This window comes from Macrotis lagotis, chromosome 5, assembly GCF_037893015.1.
Source record: "Macrotis lagotis isolate mMagLag1 chromosome 5, bilby.v1.9.chrom.fasta, whole genome shotgun sequence".
Taxonomy (NCBI): domain Eukaryota; kingdom Metazoa; phylum Chordata; class Mammalia; order Peramelemorphia; family Peramelidae; genus Macrotis; species Macrotis lagotis.
The window spans coordinates 201,767,254-201,781,662 of record NC_133662.1 but is presented as its reverse complement, the minus strand read 5'-3'; the positions used below and the strand labels follow the sequence as shown (position 1 = coordinate 201,781,662).

The following is a 14,409-nucleotide window of genomic DNA, read 5'->3' as shown; positions in this document are numbered from 1 at the left end:
TACCTGGGTTCAAATCCAGTCTCAGACACTTAATAATTACCTAGCTGTGTGGACTTGGGCAAGCCACTTAACCCCATTTGCCTTACAAAAACCTGAAGGGAAAAAAGCAATTAAAGGGAGATGGAGGAAAAATTGGGAGAAGAAATGAGAGTGATGCAGATAACATAATGAAAATCAAGTCAGCAACTTAGTCAAAGAAATACAAAAATAATGAATAAAATAATGTTAAAAATCAGTTTAGGTCAAATGGAAAAAGCAACACAAAAGGCAAAGGAGGAAAAAATGCTTTAAAAAAGCAGAATTGGCCAACTGGAAAAGGACATAAAGAAGCTCTCTGAAGAAAGTAACTCCTTCAAATGCAGAATGGAACTAAAAGAAGCTGATGACTTTGTGAGAACTCAGGAAGAAATAAAGCTATACCCACCCACTCCCCAAATTGAAAGAAAATATGAAATATCTCATTGGAAAAACTACTGATCTTGAAAACAGATCCAGGACAGATAATTTAAAAATTATTGGGCTACCTGAAAGTCATGACCAGGAAAAGAGCCTAGACTTTATATTTCAAGAAATAATACAGCAAAATTGCCCTGAGATCTTAAAGCAGAAGGTAAAATAGAAATTGAAGGAATTCACCCATCACCTACTGAAAGAGATCCCAAAAGAAAAACTGCCAGGAATGTTATAGCCAAATTACAAAACTCCCAAGTCAAAGATAAAACACTAAAAGCTGCCAGAAACAAGCAATTCAGCTACTGTGGCTCTATAGTCAGTATTACACGGGATTTGGCAGCACTGAGATTAAGTGCTCATAGGGCTTGGAATACAATATTCCAGAAGGCAAAAGATCTTGCTTTACAACTGAGAATCAACTACCCAGCAAAACTGGACATCCTCTTTCAAGGGAAAAGAGGGACTATCAATGGAACAGAGGACTTTCAAACTTTTTTATTGAAACAACCAGAGCTGAACAGAAAGTTTCATCTCCATTTATAAGACTCGGAGGAGCCACAGAGAGGGTGGATGAGAAGAACTAATTATGAGGATCTTAATGATGTTGAACTGTTTGTAGTCCTGCATGAGAAGAAGATATTGATAACATGTGAACTTTCTCATTCACAAGAGCAGTTAGAAGGAATATAGATATAGATATAGATATAGATATAGATATAGATATAGACAAGGCACAGGAAGGAGCTGAAAATAATGGTATAATATAGTAAAAAGATGGAGTCAATGGGCGATAAAGGAGAGTACTGGGAGGAAGAGAAAGGAGAGGAAGAAGGGGTTAAGATATTTCACATAAGAGTCAAGAAAAAGCTTTTACAATGGAGTGGAGTGGCAGAAGATGAGGGGGAATGAGTGAGCCTTCATTATCATCAGAAATGACTCAGAGAGGAAATAACATACTTAATAGGGTATAGAAATCTATCTTACCCTAGAGAAAAATGAGGGGCAAGGGGAAATAGCTGATAGAAGAGAAGGAAAGTCATGGGAGAGGGTGCTCAGATACAACACACTTCTGAGTATGCAGCACAGAGGATGAAAGGAGACAAGAGAATGGAATAGATGAGAGTGGGGAAGAATAGAGTGGAAGGAAATACAGCTAGTGATAGCAACTGTGGGAAAAATATTGAAGCAACTTCTCTGGTAGCTATGATGGGGAAGGCAACTCATCCTAGAGATAGAGCCATTGAAATCTGAACACAGACTGTTCAGTACACTTGTTTTTTTTTTCCTCTCTCACTATTTTTTTTGGGGGGGGTTATGATTACTCTCATAACAAGATTATTGTAATAATATAAAATAAACTAAAAAAGAACTTTGAAAAACAACAAAAGTTTGCTGAACTGTGACCTAGTCAGGTTCAGATCTTTCTCCAAATACTATGTGTCCAAACCTGAACAAATCATTTAACGTCTTTGCCTTAGTGTTCACAAGTGTGAAATAAGGGAGTTAGATTCAAAGGATACTAAGGTCTTTTCCAGCTCTAAATCTGTAATCCCAATATCAATCAATAGGGAATAATAGAAGCCCATGTGCTAAGCCCTATGATAGAATAGAAAGCAGCACAAGATATGGTCACCTACTCAAGGAATGTATAACCTTATTGATAAAACAATGAAAAACATCATTAAATAACTAGGGAAAAAAAGTAAGAGTCTAGTGGTGAAGAGCCTCTAATTTCCTGCAGGCCACAATGGAAAAAAGCAAAGTATGATTCATATATATATATATATATATGTATATATATACATATATATATAATAGGAAAAAAATACAATATGGATTTAAGATTATGCCATGAGGCCAAAAAATGGAGAAAATATTTGAATGAAAGTTTCTTTACACCTGTTTCTCTCTCTCTTCTCTTTTTAATTTTCAATTTAGTCACAAAACAGAACTGAAATATACTTCTATATTTTTATTTAATGTATAGTTTAACCAAAACTTGAGAATTTCAGAGTTAAAAGAGACCTCAGTCATGTAGTTTAAACAATAACTGAAAATGCATTCCTTCTAATCAAATGGACATCCAGCTATTGCTAGAAGGTTCTCATGGAGGGTAAAGGAGGGAGAAAGACCATTTTTTTAGGGGGTTTTTTTGCAAGGCAAATGGGGTTAAGTGGCTTGCCCAAGGCCACACAGCTAGGTAATTATTAAGTGTCTGAGACTGGATTTGAACCCAGGTACTCCTGACTCCAGGGCTGGTGCTTTATCCACTGCGCCACCTAGCTGCCCCAGAAAGACCATTTATTATCTCACAAAGGAATGCATTGCATTTTTTTAATATCTAACTACCAGAGGATCTTCTAAAAGCTTAATATTCTGCCATCTGGGGTCAAAGAATAAATCTATTCCCTTTCCTATGTGTCAGCCCTTCAAATATTGAAGACAATAATTCAAATGAATACACACTACAACTAATAACTAGTCATCTAATCATTTAAGAGTGAGTCATACATCAGTGAGACACCATGCTATTTTGCTTTGAAATAAAGCTTCTTTGCAACTGCTCACCACTTAGTTCTGTCCTTTAGTGCTAAACAGAACAAATTTAATCTCTCTTTCCCATGACAGCCTTTGAAAATCACGAAGATGGCCATTACATTATCCTGAGTCTGTTCTAGGCCAACAAGTTTTAGTTCCTTCGATCAACCCTCATATGACACGAACCAGAAGGTATTTTATCATTTTCGTTAGCAATCATTGAATTCCAGATCACTGCCCTTATTAAAATTTTATACTTAGAACTGAACACAGTATTCTGGAAGTGATTTGAACAATATATTACTTGTTAGATATTAAGAAATGGAATGGATTCCCTTGTGAGATAATAAATGATCCTTCTCCCTCCTTTCCCTTCCATGAGTATATTGGAGAGTATATTGGAACTACCATTTCATTATTGCTTAGCTATGCCTCTCTTAATGAAGTCTAAATTCAAATTAGTTTTTTGGATGCTATATCATAATACTAATTCACACTGAATTTGGAATCCACTAAATCTGCTTTCTTTTCACATGAATTGCTCTCTAGATATGATTCATCCATCTTTTTCTTATGAAAATGGATTTCTTGAACCCAAGTATAAGACTTTACATTTATTCCTACTAAATTATTTCTGATTAGTCAACTTTGTGCTACAGTTTGTCAAGATGGTTTTGGATCCTGACTCAATCATTCAGTTAACTATCAGTCTTACCCTCATTAAATTTGCAGATGACACTGAGTTATCACCTACCATTAATCTGAATGATTGATAAAAATGCTAAATAACATACCCAAGTACAGATCCCTGAGGTACACCACTACAGACGTCCTTCTAAGATGCCATTGTACAATTAATGACTAATCTTTGAAATTCAGTCATTAAACAAGTTCAAAATCTACTTATATATAAACTATACATATATATATATAAAATCTAGTCATATATAACCTATATTTATGTATAGGTTTTATATGATATATGTAATATAATTATATATTTATATAGAGTGGTTATAAATAACCTAACCCACATAGCTCCATCTTTTATGAAACAATAACATGAGATTTCTCATCAAACATTTTGCTAAAATCTAGGCAAACTATAATAACAGCATTCCTCTGATCTACTAGTTTAGAAATCACATTTTAAAAAAAGTAAACAAACTTTGACAGGTTCTTGATGATGCCATACTAGTTCTTTGTGATACCTCTTTCCTTCTCTATATGTTCACACAGTCATTGTCCTAAAGTTTTTAAGCTCTACTTCTCTCTTGTCCTTCTTTACTCTTTATATTATTTTTCCTATTTCCCAATATCTTTCAAATATCACTGAGAGTGATATTCACCAATCATATGCCAATTCTGTCAGTCCCAGAGAATTTAGTTTATCTGGGTCAGGTGACTAGAATTGGTACCAGACAGTGAAGTGCTATCTCCCTATTTTCTTACTGATTTTGGATAACAGCTTCATTATTACCTATTTTTGTTCTATTCTAAGACAAAGGTCATTCTCCTTGCTAAAGAAAACAAAAGCAAAATTAAAATTAAACAACTCTGTTTCTCCTGACATTAATTATAATCATCAAATCTACCCCATCAGGAGTTCTACTTCTTCTTTGATCCTCTTCCTTCTCCCTCCTTCATAGATAAAGAAATTCTGACATTTTTATTCCCCTTAGCTATTCATCCTAATCATGCTGATCTTCAGCAGATCCATCTCTATTCTTATAAGACTGTGACATGTTTTGTATTTATTCTTTTGATTGCATTTACTTATTTTTCAAAAATCAAATTTGGTTAAGTAATTCTCTGTGCACTGACAATCATATCTTCAGAGAATTTGTTTTTTCTTATCATTAAAATATTTAATGTAGCCTCTCTCAATTCAGCATAAAATTGCTTTAGCTTTTTTGGCAGTAGTATCATACATTTGATTCATATTGAGATAATAGTTCACTAAAAAATTCTCCCCCAATTTTTTGTCATAAATTTTTGTGAAGATACATTTTGCCTACCTTACACTTACACAATTAACTTTTTTGAACCTAAATCCAAGACATTTGTCTTAACTATTCTTTCCAGCCTTTTCTCATCTGTAAATTTCATCAGCTTGCCATCTACTCTCTTGTCCAAGTTAGTGGTAAAAACTATTAAACACTGTTTTAATTTATGGATGACCTATCACAAAGATTATATATTATGACTAAGTTTTTTTTTTATCAGAAATGCAGCATGGGTTCAACATTAAAAAACCATTTTAACATTATAAACCATCTTAATAACAAGAACAACCAAAAATTCATATTATATCAATAGATGCAGAAAAAACTTGACAAAATTCAGCACACATTCTATCAAAACAAAATATTAGTAAATGTAAGAATAAGTGAACCATTGGGCTGTACTCATGTACAAGGAAGACAAGAACCTCTGGTCTAAGGGCTGTTTTCCATCTTGAATGTCAACCTGCTACCAAACTCTTCACCTGTGGCTTTAATAAGTTGTAGCAAATGCAGTGGCCACACCCCACTAAACCATTCTGGTGGAAAGGCTACACCAGGTTGAGGGTAACTGAGTGACCTCAAACCCATTAGTGAGTTCGGGGGAATCTACTTATTCTTTACCTGGCTGCAATGAAGGGGAGGGCCATGAAACTGGTGTAGGTCTCCAGAGCTGTTGTGCTGACTTCATTGTTGCATGACTGAGAAACCTGAAGAAAATACCAGAACCATACCTGAAAACTGAGATGCTACCAGTTGAATTATTTTAGAAAGAGTCTGAAGATCATCTAGCAAGATGAAGTTTATGGGACACTGAATATTTCTCAAGATGAAATGCCAAACCTTTAAGACCTACAGTAGAGAGCACAACTCTTATGGGCTGGCCACACTGTTCAAATGTTTACCTAAGACTATTTTACAGGGAACACGTACAAAGTAAATGTTCACACAGAAGTCAGAAGAAGAGATACAAGGACACTCAAGCTCTCTTCAAAGAACTTTGGAATCAATTGTGAGACATGGGAGACACTTGGACAGGGCTGACCTGTATGGCATACCTACATCAAAGAAGGTACTGGACTCTATGAGCCAAGTAGAAGTTCAGTAGCTCAAAAGAAATGTGAGGTGACATCTCAACTCCAAATGTTCATATGGAATATATGTGTCTGACTTGTGTAAAGCTTTCCAAGGCTGTACTGTTCTTATTAGTCACTGGTGGACACACTGTACTACACTGTACCTTGACCCCAACAAGGTGATATAATTTTGATCCTCTGTGACCAAGGACAACAACCAACCAACCAATTAACATGATAAGAAATGTATATATAAAAACAAAAGCCAGAATTATATATAATAAGAATAAATCAAAATAATTTCCAATAAGACCAAAGGTAATGTAAAGATGACCGTAGCCACTACTACTATTTGACAATACTAGAAAAACTAGTTTGGGGGAATTGGGGGGATGTTGGGGGGGGATAAGCAAAGACAAAAAAGAAACCAGAAAATCTCTTTTTTTCTTCAAATAAGGCAAAGGTATATTTAAAATTTCAATGAAACAATACCTTTGGCTAAATCATAAGATATAAAATAAATTCAGATAATTAGGATTTCTTTATGTTACCAATAGAACTCAACAGGAAGAGGTAAAGAGAAAAATTCCTCTTAAAATAATTACAAAATATATAAAATATTTGAGTCTTCTTACTAATATACATGTTGAATCTATATGAATTGAATTATAAAGCACTGTTTATGGAAATACAAAACAACATTTGGAGAAATATTAATTGTTCAATATAATCTGAGTCAATAAAAAAGACAAAACTAAATTTAGTTATCTAATGTCATATCAATCAAATTACAAAAAAGATTAATTTATAGAACTAGTAAAAATAATAAAATTCAACTGAAGAACAAAAGCTCATGAAATTCAGGGAAAATCATTAAAATAGTGGGAAGGAAAGGGATCTGATGATAGTCTCAGATTTCAAATACAAAGTTGTCATCATCAAAACAATTTGGTACCAGTTTTATAAGATGGAAATGTCAATCAATGGAACAGATTGGGTAAGTATATAATAAACAAACAAACCTGATATCTCAGTTTTTAATAAATCCCAAAACTTCAGTTAAGCTCTATATGGATACATAATCTTGATATAAAAAGCTACATCAAAAACAATTTAAGATAATTTGGCAAAGGTACAAAATTTAACAAAGTAGATGAGGATGTTTTAAAATACTTTCCAAGGGGCGGCTAGGTGGTGCAGTGGATAAAGCACCGGCCTTGGAGTCAGGAGTACCTGGGTTCAAATCCGGTCTCAGACACTTAATAATTACCTAGCTGTGTGGCCTTGGGCAAACCACTTAACCCCATTTGCCTTGCAAAAAATAAAAAATAAAATGAAATGAAATAAAATAAAAAAATAAAATAAAATAAAATACTTTCCACCCCCCCCAAAAACAAACAAGCCTTGTCTTTAAGTTATGTTGCATTTGATTATTTCTTCCCCTATGGATCACTCATTCTTAAAGGAAAGGCTTTTCAGACTAAAATAAATTAATCCAGGGGCAGCTAGGTGGCACAGTGGATAGAATAGCATCTCTGTAGTCAGGAGGACCTGGGTTCAAATCAAGCCTCAGACACTTAATACTTGTTTAGCTGTGTGACCTTTGGTAAGTCACTTAACCCCATTGCCTTGCCCAAAAAAAAGGTAAGCAAACAAACTAATTCAAGCTTCATTAACTTTTAAATACTGTATACCAAGATTCTGACTGTGGCTCTACTGCTTTGTTAGAAGGAGAAAGTGAGGCTTGTGATTGAAAATTGCCTCTTCTGAGCAACAAAGGGTAAGGAAAGAAAAGGAGCTATTTTATAGCCCCTAAGGTCTTAAAGAGTTACCCATAGGGAGGGAGCAAATTTGCTTTATATTCTACTACTGACCTTCACAAACCATTTGGTGAATACAATGTCAGCTGCCAAATGCTTTACTAAAATTCTTGGAAATAATTTAAACAGTAATAGATCAGGAAAGGGAGAGATCATTATGGATTGGATGATTTCTTTATCCTTGTCAAAGAAACCACTGTCCTTCCAATAACCCAGGCTCACAATGTTAATATCATTCTTGACTCCTCATTCTCTTCAATCCTTTCCTCTACTATATCCTATCTGTTAACAAGTTTTGTCATTTCTACTTTCACAACATCTCTCATTTAAGTACTTTTCTCTCCATTCACATAGCCACCTCCTGGCATATAACCTCAGTTCTTTGAGCCTGGACTACTGCAATAGTCTTTTGTTTGGTCATACTGTTTCAAGTCATTCCTTTCTCAAATCATCCTCCATTCAGCTGCTAAAGTAATTTTCCTTAAGTGTAAGCTTGATCATGTCATCCATATGCTCCATAAACTTCAGTGACTCTCTATCATCTCCATGAACAACTATTAAAGACTCAAGTTACACACTGAAAGCCTTTCACCACCTGTATGCCTTCTACCACTCTGTCTTCTACTTTATGCCCTTCCAGGTACACTATAATCCAACAATACAGACCTACTTGTTGTTCCTTTCTCATGATACCCCATCTGACTTTTCAATGGCTGCTCCCCATATCTGGAATGTTTCCTTTCTCATCTTCATTTCTTGGGTTTACAAGACCTAGTTCAAGTTTCACCTTAAGCAAGAAGCCTTTTCTGCCACCCACTGCTAATGCCAACCCTTTGAGATTACCTTGTATTTACATTGTATAATTCCACCCACTGCTAATGCCAACCCCTTGAGATTACCTTGTATTTACATAGTATAATTCTTGCCTATTCATAATTATTTGTATATTGGCTGGTCTTTTAGTTGAGAATGTAAACTACTCAAAGGCAGACTGGGTTGTTTTTTGTTTTGTTTTAGTTTATTTTGCCTTTCTTTGAATTCCTAGCGTTTTTCTTCCTCTAAATATGATTAGGATTCTTATTTTAAAATAGCCAATGTTAAAATTAAATACTGTAGTATATTTTTGAAGATTAAATTTATTTGGGAAGGAAAAGAAGCATAATTCTCTGTGAGATCCCTTTTAATGCTCTAATCAATCACTGAAATCAAAAGGCAGGTTTCAAAGAAAAGAAAGATTTACTCTTTTAGAAGTTATTACTTCTCTAGACATATGTTAGAGGAGCAACAATACTCAAATAATATTTTTTAAATCAAAATACTATTTGGTTTCATTAATGGTAGACATTTTAAAAGCTATTTAAAAAATTTTTAAAGAACTCTTATCAAAGTTGAGATGGGGAATTGATTGTTTTTTAAGTGAAGGCTCCCCTACTACATAAAGTCTGAAGACAAATGCACTCAACAATCAGGATTCTAGACATGCTTCAATACTTAGTTTTGAAGCTATCCTTCCCCATCTTAAGAAGCAGCAGAAGTACTAGGAAACTAGTATTCAATCTATATATGATATATCTTAAACTAAAGAGTGAGTCAATAAACATGTATTAAAGTGCTTATTGTGTCAAGCACTACGCTAAAACTAAAGCTTATTAAAAAAAGGAAAAAGAAGGAAAAAAGAAGACAATGACAATTTTGATCCCAAAATCCATATAATTCAATAGCTTGAAGGTCTTGCCCTTACTACCCTCAAATGAATTAAGCTGTCCAGAGATTACATACACATTTTAAAAGTAAACCACAAAGGAAATTATGTTAGGCAACACCCAAAACCATTCTCAAAAGTCACTATATTCTATCCTTCCTAATGTTTCAAAAGTTTAATAGCTTGGGCATATGTTAATTGATAGAAAAGGTGTATATTGATTTAAAATGATAATAAACATAAAGTATCTGACTTGGGTTAATAGGTCCATTAATATCTACCCCCAAATGCTCAATTCACTATAGTCATTTTTATACATCAATGTAAAACTCAAGTTGATTATTAGCTTTTTGTATTATTCATATTCATTTAGATTCAGTCTCATATTTAAAGGGGTTAATTACCAACTACTTCTGCCATTATTAGCATCTTCAATTCTCTCTAAAGTTAGAGGTTTTCTTTCCAACAAAAATCTAAAATCAAAAAAGATTTAAATTTCCCTGTTTACAAAATGAGTTATAGATATACTTAAGAAAAAAATTAAATAATTTTATATTAGTTGTAAGAATTTTCTTTTAAGATAATCATAAAGATTTATGACAAAGCCCTACATATGTTTCAAGCTGGCAATCTGCTATAAACTGACTTTAATTCCCCCAAATGTTTCAGAAATACCACATCAGTAACAAGCCTCATTTCCGCAAACTGCATCTATCTCTTATTTTCCATCACACTAAGGAGTCACTGTTATTAGTATGCATCAAAACCAACACATAAGTCTGCATTAAAGGTATCAGCTTTATAAGGAAAAGAGCTGTAAAATAGCCTTTAATACTTTCTCCATCTGGAATAACATATTCTGAATGAACACTTTTGGCATATCAACTACCTAAGAATAAAACTACATACCACTAAAATCTATCTTGACAGGAAGAGTAAATTTTCAGCATTTATGAAAATACTGACAAAAAAACAATTCAACATTTATTAAATGCCTACTACATGCATGGAATGTTTAGCATTCATGATAGAAAGATGGATTAAACACAATTCCAATTATAAAGGATATAATTAATTACAAATTGCAATTTATTAGGGTAAATAAAGCATGTAGACAAATAGCTATCATGTGAATTACAAAATCTCAGAGTTGGAAAAGACAGAAGAAATCCCCTAGAACAACAATGCAATAATTTTTTCTATGACCTCAACAACAGTTCAAGCATATTTGCTTGGAGCAAAGGAGAGTTCAATATCCCAAAATCAGCCCATGAATGAGCTTTTCCTTCTTAAATTAGCCTCTCAGTAACTTATAAGTTTATTTTTGGAAGGAGGTCCAAACCAGGTGCCACAAAGAATATGAATTAAGAAAGAACCAAGGGGCAGCTAGGTGGCATAGTGGATAAAGCACCAGCCTTGGAGTCAGGAGTACCTGGGTTCAAATCCGGTCTCAGCCACTTAATAATTACCTAGCTGTGTGGTCTTGGGCAAGCCACTTAACCCCATTTGCCTTGCAAAAACCTAAAAAAAAAAAAAAAGATCCAATTATTGGATCCAGAAAAGTTCATAAAGATAGCACTTGAGCTGGGCCTGGAAAAGAAGCTAAGATTTCAATAAGGCAGAGATAAGGAATGGGATAGGAGTTCAATCCATGTATGGTATGAGCAAAGGAAAAGGAATGGGAGATAGGAGGAGGATGAAGTTGGAGTACTTTGTGTAATTCAGTGTGGCTAGAATGTGGAATGTGTGAAGGGGAACAGAGTTAAGGCAAAGCTAGAAATACAGGCTACAGTAAAATCATAAGAGAATTTCAATTCTGGGCTAAAGAGAGGATATTCTTTTGAGGGGTCACACAATGGATAGCCGTTGATGTTTTGGGGAGCAAAGGAATGATATGATATGACATAGTATAATATGATATAATATAACATAAAAATATAAATAAGACCTGTGCATAAGGAAAATTTACTGTATTAATGGTATACAAAATGGATAAAGAAAAGAGGCTTTGTGGTAAGATCTGAATGGGGGGGATAATGATAGTTGGATGGAAAGGAGATATCTTTTTTTAAAGATATTTTGCAAGGCAATGCAGTTAAGTGGCTTGCACAAGGTCACACAACTAGGTAATTATTAAGTGTCCGAAGCCAGATTTGAACTCAAGTACTCCTGACTCCAGGGCTGGTGCTCTATCCACTGCGCCACTTAGCCACCCCTAAAGGAGATATATTTGAAATATTATGCAGGGGAAAATCAAAATATCCTGGCATTATTGAAAAAGTTGATTACTGAAACAAGTCTGAGTGAAGAGGAAGTGATGTCAGAATAAGGTCAGGATGACTTGTTGGAATCAGGAAGAGTCATAAAATCAGAAATCATGACAGCAAAAAGCAGGTTTTAGAAGTGAGGGGATGGGGCAGTTGCAAAGCTAAAAAATTATGGTCTAACAGGGCAACTTCAAAACCCAACACCTTGGGTCATAAACAATTTCAAATGATGGTGAATTCTAAGGTGTGTTCATCTTGTAGTTTATTGGCACAGTTTTAACTGGAAGTCCTAAGAACTGAGAAGTTTAGAAAAGTGTTTAGTCAAAGCATTAGAAAGGTCCCTAATAAAAATAATAATGTCCTCCAGAATTACTTTAGGAGATGGGGTAGAAAGAAGATTAAGTTTCTACCCCATCTCCTAAAGTAATTCTGGAGGACATCTTATGGAGAAGGTAGAAGAGTGTCCTAGAGATTGGCAGATAATAATAAGAGTTAGCTAATCATACAGGATAAGCTATAAGAAATGCTGTTGAATTACTGTCATTCAACAGCATTTCTTATAGCTTATCCTATATTATATGATAACAAAGGCTTTTAAGTGGAAGTCTGGAAGATGGAATAACAGAAATTCTTCTTCCTGACCTTATTTGTTTGAGGAAATAGGAAAAAAAGAAGTCATTACAAATTTGGGTTATCAGAACTATCAAGTTCCAATTAATTAGTGGTTAAAGGAATATAAAGAGATCAAGGATGAATTTAAAAAACCAAACAAACATGTATACACCAAAAATAAAGGGGATGATTTTTAGCAATAAAAGAAACTTGCAAAGATAACACTACAAGGAACTAGTAAACAGGTAGCCAGGAAGCTAACACAGGCACTCACCTGGAAAATCACATAACTACCTCCTAATTGGGCTCCCTGTTTCCAGTCTCTGCTTTCTCCAATTCATTCTTCACAAAGCAGCTTCCCCCAAGGCTCAGCTCAGTCACCATCTCCTATATAAAGCCTATGCTCACCTTCTAGGATTTAACTTCACTGTCCATATTTTGTATTGAATTTCTTTGTGCACAATATATTATTTTCCCCTAACAGAATCTAAGCTCTTGGACTAATACTTTTTGTTTTGTGTCTTTATACCCCACTACCCAGCACAATGTCTGACATACAGTAGGCACTTAATAAATGCCTAACAAATTAACTTAATAAAGATGTTAAATAAATTAAAATGTTTCTAACCATTTGATATTAATCCTCTTTGTGTATTCTATGTTCCAACCAAAATGGATTACTAGCTTTATTCTTCAAACCTCATTCTGCCATCTCCCATCTCCAGCTCAGGAGTCTGGCAGTCTTGAAAGTTTTTTCTGTACTTCCCACTTTTCAGAATCCTTTTTTTCAAGGTTCTGCTCAAGTGTCATCAACTCAGGAAAGCAATCCCTCATCCAAAAACGAAAATGTTCTCTCCTTTCTTAAACAGACCTGTCGCAATTTGAACTAAGTTCATCATCTGCCCTTAACAAACTCAGCCTTTAACTAGATTTAGTTATTTATTGACATATTCTATTCCCCAAGTCTAGCAGAATGTAAGCTCCTTGAGGACAGGAACCAACTTTTTTTTCCCCCTTTGTATCCTGAACACCTAGTATGACACCCTGTACAAAGTAGATGCTTAATGATGATATCTGTTCTTAACTCTCAAAAGAAGACCACAACATCAGGGAGGTGATGCCATAAACATATGAACTGGATTTGAGTGAGGGGGTACTATACTAAGTCACCTGCCTCACTTTCCCCTCTGGAGCATCTGGGTCCAGTGGCTAGATATGATCAGGACAAATGGAAATGATCCTGGATGCCAGGCAAGCAGGGTTAAGTGACTTGCCCAAGGTCACATGGCTAATAAATGGCAAGTGTCTAAAGTTGAATTCGAACTCCCATCCTCCTGACTACAAGGCCAATTCTCTATTCACTACACCATCTGATGACTTATTAAAGGTAGGAATGTCAGGAGAAAGCCCATCCTTGTGTTTTGCTAAAGAAATTTCCCTCACCAAGTGTTCTCTAGATCTTGTTTTTCCACAATCCTCCCTAGAATCCCATGGTCACAGGAAGAAGGCATCTGCTAGATATTTATTGGTTTAAAAGTTTCTCAGCAGAATATTACAAAACACAAATAAAAATATCCAATGAAAAAGTATAATTTAACAAAAGTCCTTCAATTTCTTCTTTTGCAATATTGGATTAGTTTAAATTATTAAAAGCCTTTCTGACATGACATAGTTATTTATATCTAAGTTTAAACAGATTTAATTTATATCAAATATAAACTAAATTTGAATCTACAATAAATGAAGTTTTATTTTTTTCACCAGAGAGGGGAATGTAGCTCCTTACTCAGAACTAAAGAAAATCAATATTGGAATTTCCCAATGCTCTATGTATTTATTTCAGCAACAGTAAACAAAGAATTAAGATGTAAGTAATCATATAGAACACTGTATAACAATAATTTTTACATATTTAAAAAGGTTCTTTCCCATTTCTCC

At 34.4% G+C, this 14,409-nt stretch overlaps 1 protein-coding gene across 3 annotated transcripts in view; it reads right to left on the bottom strand.

Annotated features, from left to right (window-relative positions):
- SLC30A7 (solute carrier family 30 member 7) overlaps positions 1-14,409 on the bottom strand; it is an 87,386-nt gene that overhangs the window by 23,549 nt on the left and 49,428 nt on the right. Inside the window, exon 9 of one of the 3 annotated variants that reach the window (XR_012468640.1) lies at positions 5,619-5,704. The exons of the other annotated variants lie outside the window; for them this stretch is intronic. The gene's annotated coding sequence lies outside the window, so the exon portion shown is untranslated. The remainder of the gene's footprint in view (positions 1-5,618; positions 5,705-14,409) is intronic. 3 annotated transcript variants of the gene reach the window in all.